Here is a 9818-nt window from a genome sequence, read left to right as displayed (position 1 = left end):
AGTTCCGGCTCACCCTCATCTTCCCCTCTGCGCCCCGGAGAGATCATGGTCTCCTTCGCTGTCTCCCTGCCGCTCCGGCGATGGCGTCCTGCGCTCCTCACCTGCCTGGAAATCGCCCCGGCGAGGTCCGTCGCCCCCTCACCTACCTACCCACAGCCCCGGCGTGGTCCTGCGCCCCCTCGCCTTTCTCCCCGCCGATCCCGGCTCGTCTGGTCCTCACTCCCCAACACTGCCGCCAGCTCGAGCACGGCAGCATACTCGCGGGCGACCCAGCGTAGGCACCGATGGATGAGCAGGCGCAGGGAATTCTCCACCGGATTACCTTGCACGGCCACAGTGCGTTCGGGGGACCCACACAGCCCACCTCTTCCTCCTGTTGTACAAGCAGATTAACCGGAGCAATCGCGGAGGGACGCTTTCTCCGGTGAATGGTCGACACCATTGCTCCAGCGAATGGTCAGCGCCCCTCCAAGTTGATGGTGTTGAACCATTGATCACCCTGCAGCTCACTGGTCGACGATGCGCAGGTATATATTTCTGACTGGCCCTTCACCCTTTAATTGTAATTCATTGTGACCTGTAGTCTTGCCAATTACTTGGATAAATCTAATAATAAAGAAAATAAGGCTTCTTGTTGGTCCGTCTGATTTTGCCCTTGCTTCTCCTCAAAATTACATGGACTGCCATCCCGAAGTGAAAAAACGTTTCGTTGTGTTTCCTTTTGTTCGGGTCCGTCCTCCTTGTGTTAAACGATTCGATCCGTCTGTCGCACAAACGAACTCGCGCGAGCCGATCAGACCGTCGCCTGGTTGGTTGGCCTGGTCCAGCAGCCCAACGGGTGCTTCCACTCCAGCGATAGAAAGGCCGGCCCAGGTCAATATCCCGGTGTGCCGATCGATCGAGAAGAACCACAGGTCCCCGACTTGGATTCACGTGAGCGCAAAGAAAAAGTCCAGCTGGATATCTGAGCATAGACCGTGTCATACTCGATTCTGCTCGGCACCCCCTATATAAAACATACCAGCTACGGTGTTCCCAGAGAAACAACACGCCGACTTCGCTGTCTTATCTCGACATCCCTGTCTCGTCGTTCTGCGGCTTCTGCCGACCCGCCGGAAATACACACGATTTCGCTCTATATGCTCAATATTGCTGTTCGCTGGAACTTCTTGCGCTCATATCTCACAGGCAACGAGGCAGCCGTGAGCCTGTGGAGTCGTTGGAAATTTATTCTGGTTCTTTGGAGGTAGCTAAGGACGGCCTTGATGGAAGGTGCTACCTAGATTATTCAGCAGGTGCTACGGCGGCGTTGTGCGACAGAGAAGGGGAGAGAAGGACGTGGCGTGAGAGGTCGCCTGATGTGCCATCGGCGCATCGCTATCCGGATATATATTCTCCCGTAATGGTTTGCTCCGATCTGGCAAAAAAATACTACTCCCTCCGTCCATTAATAGATGTCTAATGGTTCGTAAGATGAATCCTCTGGCTTCCGTCCGTCCTGGCCATGAGTTTGGCCCAGACCGCCCCGTCCAATATAAAGTGCTGCTCAATCCAAAGCCCAGATCTTGACATTGAGGCACATCACGATTCACTTCAGGGGATTACTTTGAGCGACGAGCGGTGGCAGTAACCCAGTAACCACAGCTCGGCGAAGGGAGGAGTTCAGGCGATGCACGGCGACACGCTCACCGGATGAGTTCTGTAGACCGGCTTGCTGCAGAGGAAAACTCGAAGCGCGGCCACATCAAAAACTACCCAATACTTACTGTGACCTAACGCCCGACCATCGATCCAAGAAGCGACGGAGCTGTTGGTAGGCGCGTAGCCTCGGCCTCACCGGGAAATCGTGCCAAACTCCCAACTTAGCCTGGAAATCGATACGACAGCTTGAATCCTATGGGTCGATACGGCAACAGTTGCAACGGCCAGTCCATGCCAGACTACGCTGCTGCAACGGCCAGTCCATGCCAGACTACTGCATTTTGTCAAACTCCAACTCGAGATGGAAGATAGCACTGTGCTACTGCAGTATGCGACCATCTTGCCGATCTTGACGAAACGCCGTCGTCGTACTGTAAGTCTGCCGCCATCATGTCGATCTTGCCGGAACCCGCCGTCTCACAGCCTGAAAACCGGGCAGGTTAGTGGAGCATGCTGCGCCTTCTGTTGTTTCCTCGGGAGGAGAACATGAGTACCCAGACCTTTGGTGTAGACCGAGCTTAGTACTTGCACTGTCTTTGTTCTTCTAAATTCATAAAACAGGTTCAGTACTTGCACTCCGCAGGACCCAACTCAGTGCTAGCTAGCACATGTTTTTCGGCTGATGTGAATATCTAGAGTCGGTGATATCAAGTGAACGACTTTGGTTATTCTTAATGGTCTGCTAGGTGCCCAAAGTAAGGAGTACATTTTAAAGGTATACTTAAGTACTCCTACTTAACTGAAGATGGTCTTCTATTCTGATTCAGCTGATCGGAACGAAGATGGCAGGTCGGCCAAGAGCATTGCCGCAATCGCCACGGCATGCGTCGGAATTCGGAAGGACAGCTTGCAACAAGAGGGCAGGAGTTTCCAACTACACTCCGTGTGGCTCGGGCTAATATGCCCACCCAAGGCGCTTTGGCCGTCTGATGGAGTATATTTCAAAGAATATGAATTATTCTAGCTAGGTTTACCTATCAATCAGGGAGCGTATGTCCTTATTTGCGTATATTCTTAGCTAAGCTTATGGATTGATTTCTCAAAGCTATGTAACTTAAAAAGGTGGATGCATTGTGTTGTGCCCTATGGTAGGTGTTATACTACCGATGGAGCTGATGCATCATGAATTGGGATGTTGGAGTGAGATTTTTGGTCGACATCAATATCACAATAAAGCAAAGGTATATCTTCAGAATTTTCATTATTAAAAAAATTGGGCATTTAATTTTTTAGTGGACAATATATATTTGTTTCTGAATTGAATTACAAATATTGCAAACTAAATGCAAATTATTAGTTCCATGTCACCTCTAGAAATAAACCTAGCTGCGTGAGTTTTGACTCCAATCTCAAGTTTCCCGCTCGATTAGATGATGGAGTGTGAGCATACGAAATGGTATAATAGCGGTCTTGTCCTTCACAGTACATCCGTTTTGTGTGAGGTGGAGGTGATTTGGCGGTTGAGACGCCAGTGGAGGTAAATCAAATAAAAAACAAATATTACGATGAAATGCATAGACCTTTTTCATCCAAAGTTGATTTTTTCATGTCCCGTTACAACGCACGGGCAAGTTTCCTAGTTTCTATATAATCACAATACTTGCTGTTGTAGTGTCTATTGTCTTGCTTGGTTCATGTCAAACCAAGGAATGAGTTTTGTGATAATTGGACAGTGTGTACTTTAATCGTTCTCAACTGCAAGGTTGCAAGTGTAGATCGCCAGAAGCCTGTGCAAGTGTGTTGTGTGTGTGTACCTGTGGTTGGGTTGTCGTGTGCGCTCATCTTAGGAATTTTGTGAGATTGTGGGGTGAATTGGTTTTGATAAAAAAATGAGGATATGCTATGAATCTGTAGAAATTTAGCTAGATTGTGGAGTGAATTGATTTTGAACAGTACTTGCCAATTGATATATATACTTGGTTAGATTTAATCTCTGATGAGGTCAACATCCCACTCCTCCTCTGCTAATAAAATAAGGACAAGTACCATGAAAAAGTACTTAGACCATATCTACTATTTGTTGTTATACCTCGGAAAGAGCATGTCCACTATCTGCACTTTCATGTACTCTGTTTTATTCTCATAAATGTATCTATTTCTAACAATCTTGTGTCATCAGCCTGTTGAACTATGCTTGTGGTTAATTACCTTTTCTGAGACGGTCTATTCTTGGTATGGTAATTTACTTGGGAGATACCCTACTTATAATTTGTGCAATCAGTAAAGGATAGAATAGATTTACTTCAAATATGTGAGTCAATATATGTGCTTTATGCTGGAACTTTGCTGGCTCATGTTATGGTGATTATTTTGTGAGGCACATGCCATTGTCTCAAATGGGCTGATCTATAAAAATACTGGAGTGCCCAGTTAACTTTGATCTTTTGTGCACCAGGATGTATTCGCACTTGCAATATAATATGTTTAGTTTAGTTGACCTTGCCTTGTCATTTCATTAATTTTTTATTTTCTACAATGTATAAAACTTGTTCATAATAATTTGACACGGTTGAAATTTAACACGCCGATGGTCTTATTTTTGGCAGATACCAAAACTTAGTTTCTGGATGGGCGAGTTGTATTCACAAAGCAAGAAAAGCCTGTAATGCCACTGAAGGATCCAACATCTGATATGACTATCATTGCACTTAAAGGTTCTGTTCTGGTTCAGAAAATTCGTGAAAAGGAGAGCCAGTGTTTCTGGGATCTTGTTGGATCTAATCTTGGAATTATATTGGGTGTTGAGAGAACGTCTGCAAGGTAAACTGCTGCCACATTTTATGTACTCCCTCCGTTCTTTTTTAATTGACTCAAATTTAGTACAAAGTTGTACTAAATCTGAGTCAATTAAAAGAGAACGGAGGGAGTATATCTCAAAATGTGTTATCACTTGTACCACATGTTTTAGCAGGCCATCTCTTTAATATTCTTAATTGACTGCTGTGCCACATTGTTATTCTTCATATCCTTTTCAGTATGAAAATACAGTGAACGTTTCTGTATGATGTTTCCTTTTTGCCCCAAAGCATGCACGCATGGTTTATTCCTTCTCTAGACACATCGACAAGTTCACTAAATAAAGCAAATGTGTAGGTGGTGCAGAATAAGTGATCAGTGATATTACAATCTATAATAAAATAATTTTATTTCAAATTGTATTATTTAGCGAGTTTTCTTAAAGAGATACTTTAAATGTATATCCTGCCCAACCATGTGAGAAGTGAGTGTAACAAACGATCCACGGACATGTCTCTACATAAAGTTCTAAATCATATAAATATATGTATTATAATTAGTTACAAAAATACTTAAAATAACAACTAAGCAACATTGTATCTTCTATTTATTCGAGGATGATGGTTCTAACTTGAAGGTCCACTTTTTTATGCGATCAATAAGGCTTCGTGCAATAGCTGGGATATTGCTTAAAGCTTCATTTGCTTCATCATACTTCAGGATGTGAATCAAAAATCGCTTCCTTAGTTGAAAACCGTCCTATATATGCATTATATAAAATTGTTATAAAAAAACATGTGCAAAGTGTACGCAAATGAACATGTGTAAATACTCACCGTGGGTACTGGAAAACATAGCAATCCATCGTACCATGAATGCATGAACTCAAAAACCAAATAACCCGATAGAGCACTGCATGCATATAATGTTACATTGCGGGTCGAATAAATACGTTAAGATTGTAACACATTGTTAAGATTCTTACTCGTCTTCATTTGTTGGAACTTTGGGAACCTTGCAACCCCATGTAGTTATGTCATCCTTTGATGCAGGGTTTGCAACTTTGAGCGCAAGGTTAAAATTGTTGGCCACATTTTTAAGTATAGTCTTCCCCAAATATGATATTGGAAGCGGGTCCAAAAAAGAGATAACTTTTTTGTTCCGATCCAAGACGAACAACTGGAATAACCCAACAATATCCCAAGGCAATAAAATATGCACCGATACATTTAAAAATACAGTAAGCATTATAACAGATAATTAACTCTTTAAGAATGAAGGATTGAATTCTTACCATATTGCATTCAGATATATGATACTCATTGCTGTCAGGCCAGCTAAGAAATAACTGAGCCAACCTAGCAATGTCAGTATTATCACTACAATTTGGATCTCATGCATATTGATACATCAACTAAAATAATAATAAAAAACATTAGTAGATGCGGCAAATGAGTCACATATAAGTAGATTTAATATGTAGTTATAGTAACTTACAGAGAACTTCAAATCCATGTAGTGGACTGGGACATCCCTAGCAAGCTGGATGTCGTGGCACGCTATTATTCGTACAGCCATATTAAAGCAACTAACGTCCATATTTTCATTCTTTTTTAGTATGTTACTTATTTGTCATAAATTAAGACTAATAGGATAAGGACTTGAACTTCTAACCCATTCGGTCCTGTGAAATTCGAATTATGCCAATTACAATTACAAGTATGCTATTGCAATTTATAAGAGCAATACAATGAAATAAAAAAATGTTGCTTACTCTAGTGAAGGGATATCATCAATTGTGTTGATGTATAGGCAAAGTTCATCTTTTAATTCCTCGTCGGTTGGATTGGCATATGGTGACATAAGCAATGACTGCAAGATGAATCCAATTTCTGATGCTAGTTTCGATGTTTTGATGTTTTTAGGGGGTCCATCCACAATGACACAATCAGCGGGATCAAATGTTTGGTTTTCATCATCTTTCAAGTCTCGATTCCTTATATTATCATCATTCAAATGTGAATCCACCAAAATGACTGCTAGTTTGTTTCTAAAATCTGTCTATTGACCTATTAATCAAACAGTAATTAAAGTTAGTTTTGAAGTAATAATGATACAACCTAGAATAAGTATCACGATATGGAGCAAATATACCTGCTCAGGAATGTCAGATAAAATTTCCCATGTGAAGTATTCCATGAAGTTTAACATCCATAGACCACACGATGACCTGCAAGATTACATATTTTTGATGACACAATGGAAGATAATGATGTCCTAGACTCTAGATATTGTGGTGACCTGTGTAGAGCATGGTATGTTTTCCTCATTGTCAGCGGTGTATGGCTGTTTTTTAAGCTCCTGTAATTCACGTCGGCGTTTTAAGATCTCATCTTTATTATTTGTATACCGCTCCCTATCCCTCTGCCTTTTGAGCTCTTTAGAATCTGCATACACATTTCACTTTACTATGTGACATAATAATGATGAGATTGCATCCCAAAATATGAACACATGAACATTGTCAGATTATATTGTAGAGCATTTTTAATTGTTGAATTTAATAAAACATGATGCAGACAAATATATTACCAGATAATCTGCTGTGTGAACCTGCCCCTGCAATATTGGACTGAGTGGTAATATGTATTTCTCCTCCTGGTTTTGCTTGGAGCTGGCATGCTTCATTTGTATGCAACCAAGCGGACTCATCGTGACCGCCCACCTGTGATGCATACTCCTCAACATGTGTCGCCATACCTGTAAGTAGTTGCACCTACAAATTCAGAATTTCTAGCATGGCACATATATGTTGGAAGCATAGAACACATGACCTTCTTTAGTAGCCTGGGTGACTCCAGATATTCTGGTGGCCTGTGTAGAGCATGGTATGTTTCCATCATTCACAGCGGCGGTTGCCTGTTTTTAAGGTCCCGTAGTTCATGTCGGCGTTTTAAAATCTCATATTTATTATTTGCATACCGCTCCCTATCCCTCTGCCTTTTGACCTCTTTAGAAGCTGCATACACATGACAAGTTAGTATGTCAGATAATAATGGATGTCAAATAATAACGATCTTACTGAACATTGCGGGTTCTGTCAGCTACCTTGACTTTGCCCGTTAGTTATATCTTGGAATGGAGTCCGTGAGGAAGATGCCATACCAAATTTAGGTTCCTCTACCCTGTAAAATTAAGAGGCATTAAAACTGCTTGCCAGCAAATTGTAATAGCATCAATGAATAATTGCTAGAAATCATTGTACATCCTAGTAACAATTGTGCTTTGAATATATTTATATGGTGAGGAAACTGTCCCGTACTGCTAGGGTATTCATATAGTAGCTTCATAGTTCAGATATTGCATCCAGTTCACTGATCCATGTAGTTTAGATTCAATTCCTTTAGATCACCGCAGAAGCTAGTAGCTGGGTGTAATTCCATGCATGTCTTTGTAATAACATCAAGGAAGCACGACAAACAAGTCCTGCGTGCTAATTGATTCTCTTAAGCCTGGGTATATTTCGCATACTGTTTTGACATCCATGATATTTATCACTCGTTTAATCGTGTAGCAGGAAATAGTATGGTTCAAAGACATGCTGACCATGAGGTATTTATCATTCGTTTAATCGTGCAGGCGAATTGGAAGAGGAGATGTGGAGCGCGTAATTAATCACGTGCGCGTAGCGCTTCGACGGGGAGGACTGAGGAAGTTGTCCTGGACGCTGCTGGGCGACAAGGCCGGGAGGAAGGCGTGGTGTACGTCCAGAACTGCTGCTGGGCGACAATGGCGACAGACGTGATTGAGGGCGTTGTCCTGGACCCTGCTGGGCGACAACAGCGAGAGGAAGGCGTGGTGTACGTCCAGAAGTGCTGCTGGGCGACAATGGCGACAGACGTGATTGGGTGTTGCTGAACGTTTGCGTGGCGTTGGCGGGGCATCGGCAGGCTGGCGAGTGCGAGAGGATGGCGCGGTGGATGGCGAGAGACGGCAGGCTGCGGGGCGAGAGAATGGCGCGGTGGATGGCGAGAGACGGCAGGCTGCGGGGCGTTTCGAACGGTTAGTTCAGCACGATCCTGTTTTGTCGTGGATTAGTGGAGACGGTTCTGGTCCGCTGGTCCGCTCCCTTCAAAGATGTGAGCGATTTGAGGCGTTGGATATCTGCTCTGTAAGGCTGAGATTTGTTGGATGGGTCGCTCTCGCTCTTTTAAAGTAGGAGAGATGTGCTTTGAATATATTTATATGGTGAGGAAACTGTCCCGTACTGCTAGGGTATTCATATAGTAGCTTCATAGTTCAGATATTGCATCCAGTTCACTGATCCATGTAGTTTAGATTCAATTCCTTTAGATCACCGCAGAAGCTAGTAGCTGGGTGTAATTCCATGCATGTCTTTGTAATAACATCAAGGAAGCACGACAAACAAGTCCTGCGTGCTAATTGATTCTCTTAAGCCTGGGTATATTTCGCATACTGTTTTGACATCCATGATATTTATCACTCGTTTAATCGTGTAGCAGGAAATAGTATGGTTCAAAGACATGCTGACCATGAGGTATTTATCATTCGTTTAATCGTGCAGGCGAATTGGAAGAGGAGATGTGGAGCGCGTAATTAATCACGTGCGCGTAGCGCTTCGACGGGGAGGACTGAGGAAGTTGTCCTGGACGCTGCTGGGCGACAAGGCCGGGAGGAAGGCGTGGTGTACGTCCAGAACTGCTGCTGGGCGACAATGGCGACAGACGTGATTGAGGGCGTTGTCCTGGACCCTGCTGGGCGACAACAGCGAGAGGAAGGCGTGGTGTACGTCCAGAAGTGCTGCTGGGCGACAATGGCGACAGACGTGATTGGGTGTTGCTGAACGTTTGCGTGGCGTTGGCGGGGCATCGGCAGGCTGGCGAGTGCGAGAGGATGGCGCGGTGGATGGCGAGAGACGGCAGGCTGCGGGGCGAGAGAATGGCGCGGTGGATGGCGAGAGACGGCAGGCTGCGGGGCGTTTCGAACGGTTAGTTCAGCACGATCCTGTTTTGTCGTGGATTAGTGGAGACGGTTCTGGTCCGCTGGTCCGCTCCCTTCAAAGATGTGAGCGATTTGAGGCGTTGGATATCTGCTCTGTAAGGCTGAGATTTGTTGGATGGGTCGCTCTCGCTCTTTTAAAGTAGGAGAGATAAAGTTTCTTTTCTTGGATTATTTTTGGCTCCTGATATTATGTCACTTGGCTTTTTCTTTCGATCTCATGCCGACTTTGAAACGTTGAGGATGCTGCTGCCTCATGGGTCCCGCATGTCATCCTCTCAGAACGATAAATGTTTTCTTTTCTTGTATTTTTTTACCAACTGATTTTTGGCTTTTTTTTATTTTCGATCCCCTGCCGCCTT

General features: G+C 43.8%; 1 long non-coding RNA gene across 1 annotated transcript; it reads left to right on the top strand.

Annotated features, from left to right (window-relative positions):
• The first annotated feature begins 225 nt into the window (after nt 1-225).
• LOC124688241 lies at nt 226-8322 on the top strand. The gene is made up of 4 exons (XR_006998457.1): nt 226-527; nt 4248-4461; nt 7017-7199; nt 8077-8322. It is a non-coding gene; the product is annotated as an uncharacterized LOC124688241 (long non-coding RNA).
• Nucleotides 8323-9818: the final 1496 nt, after the last annotated feature.

Source organism: Lolium rigidum, chromosome 2, assembly GCF_022539505.1.
Source record: "Lolium rigidum isolate FL_2022 chromosome 2, APGP_CSIRO_Lrig_0.1, whole genome shotgun sequence".
In the NCBI taxonomy this organism is placed as follows: domain Eukaryota; kingdom Viridiplantae; phylum Streptophyta; class Magnoliopsida; order Poales; family Poaceae; genus Lolium; species Lolium rigidum.
The sequence above is the reverse complement of the archived record's forward strand: the minus strand, read 5'-3'. Positions and strand labels throughout refer to the sequence as shown.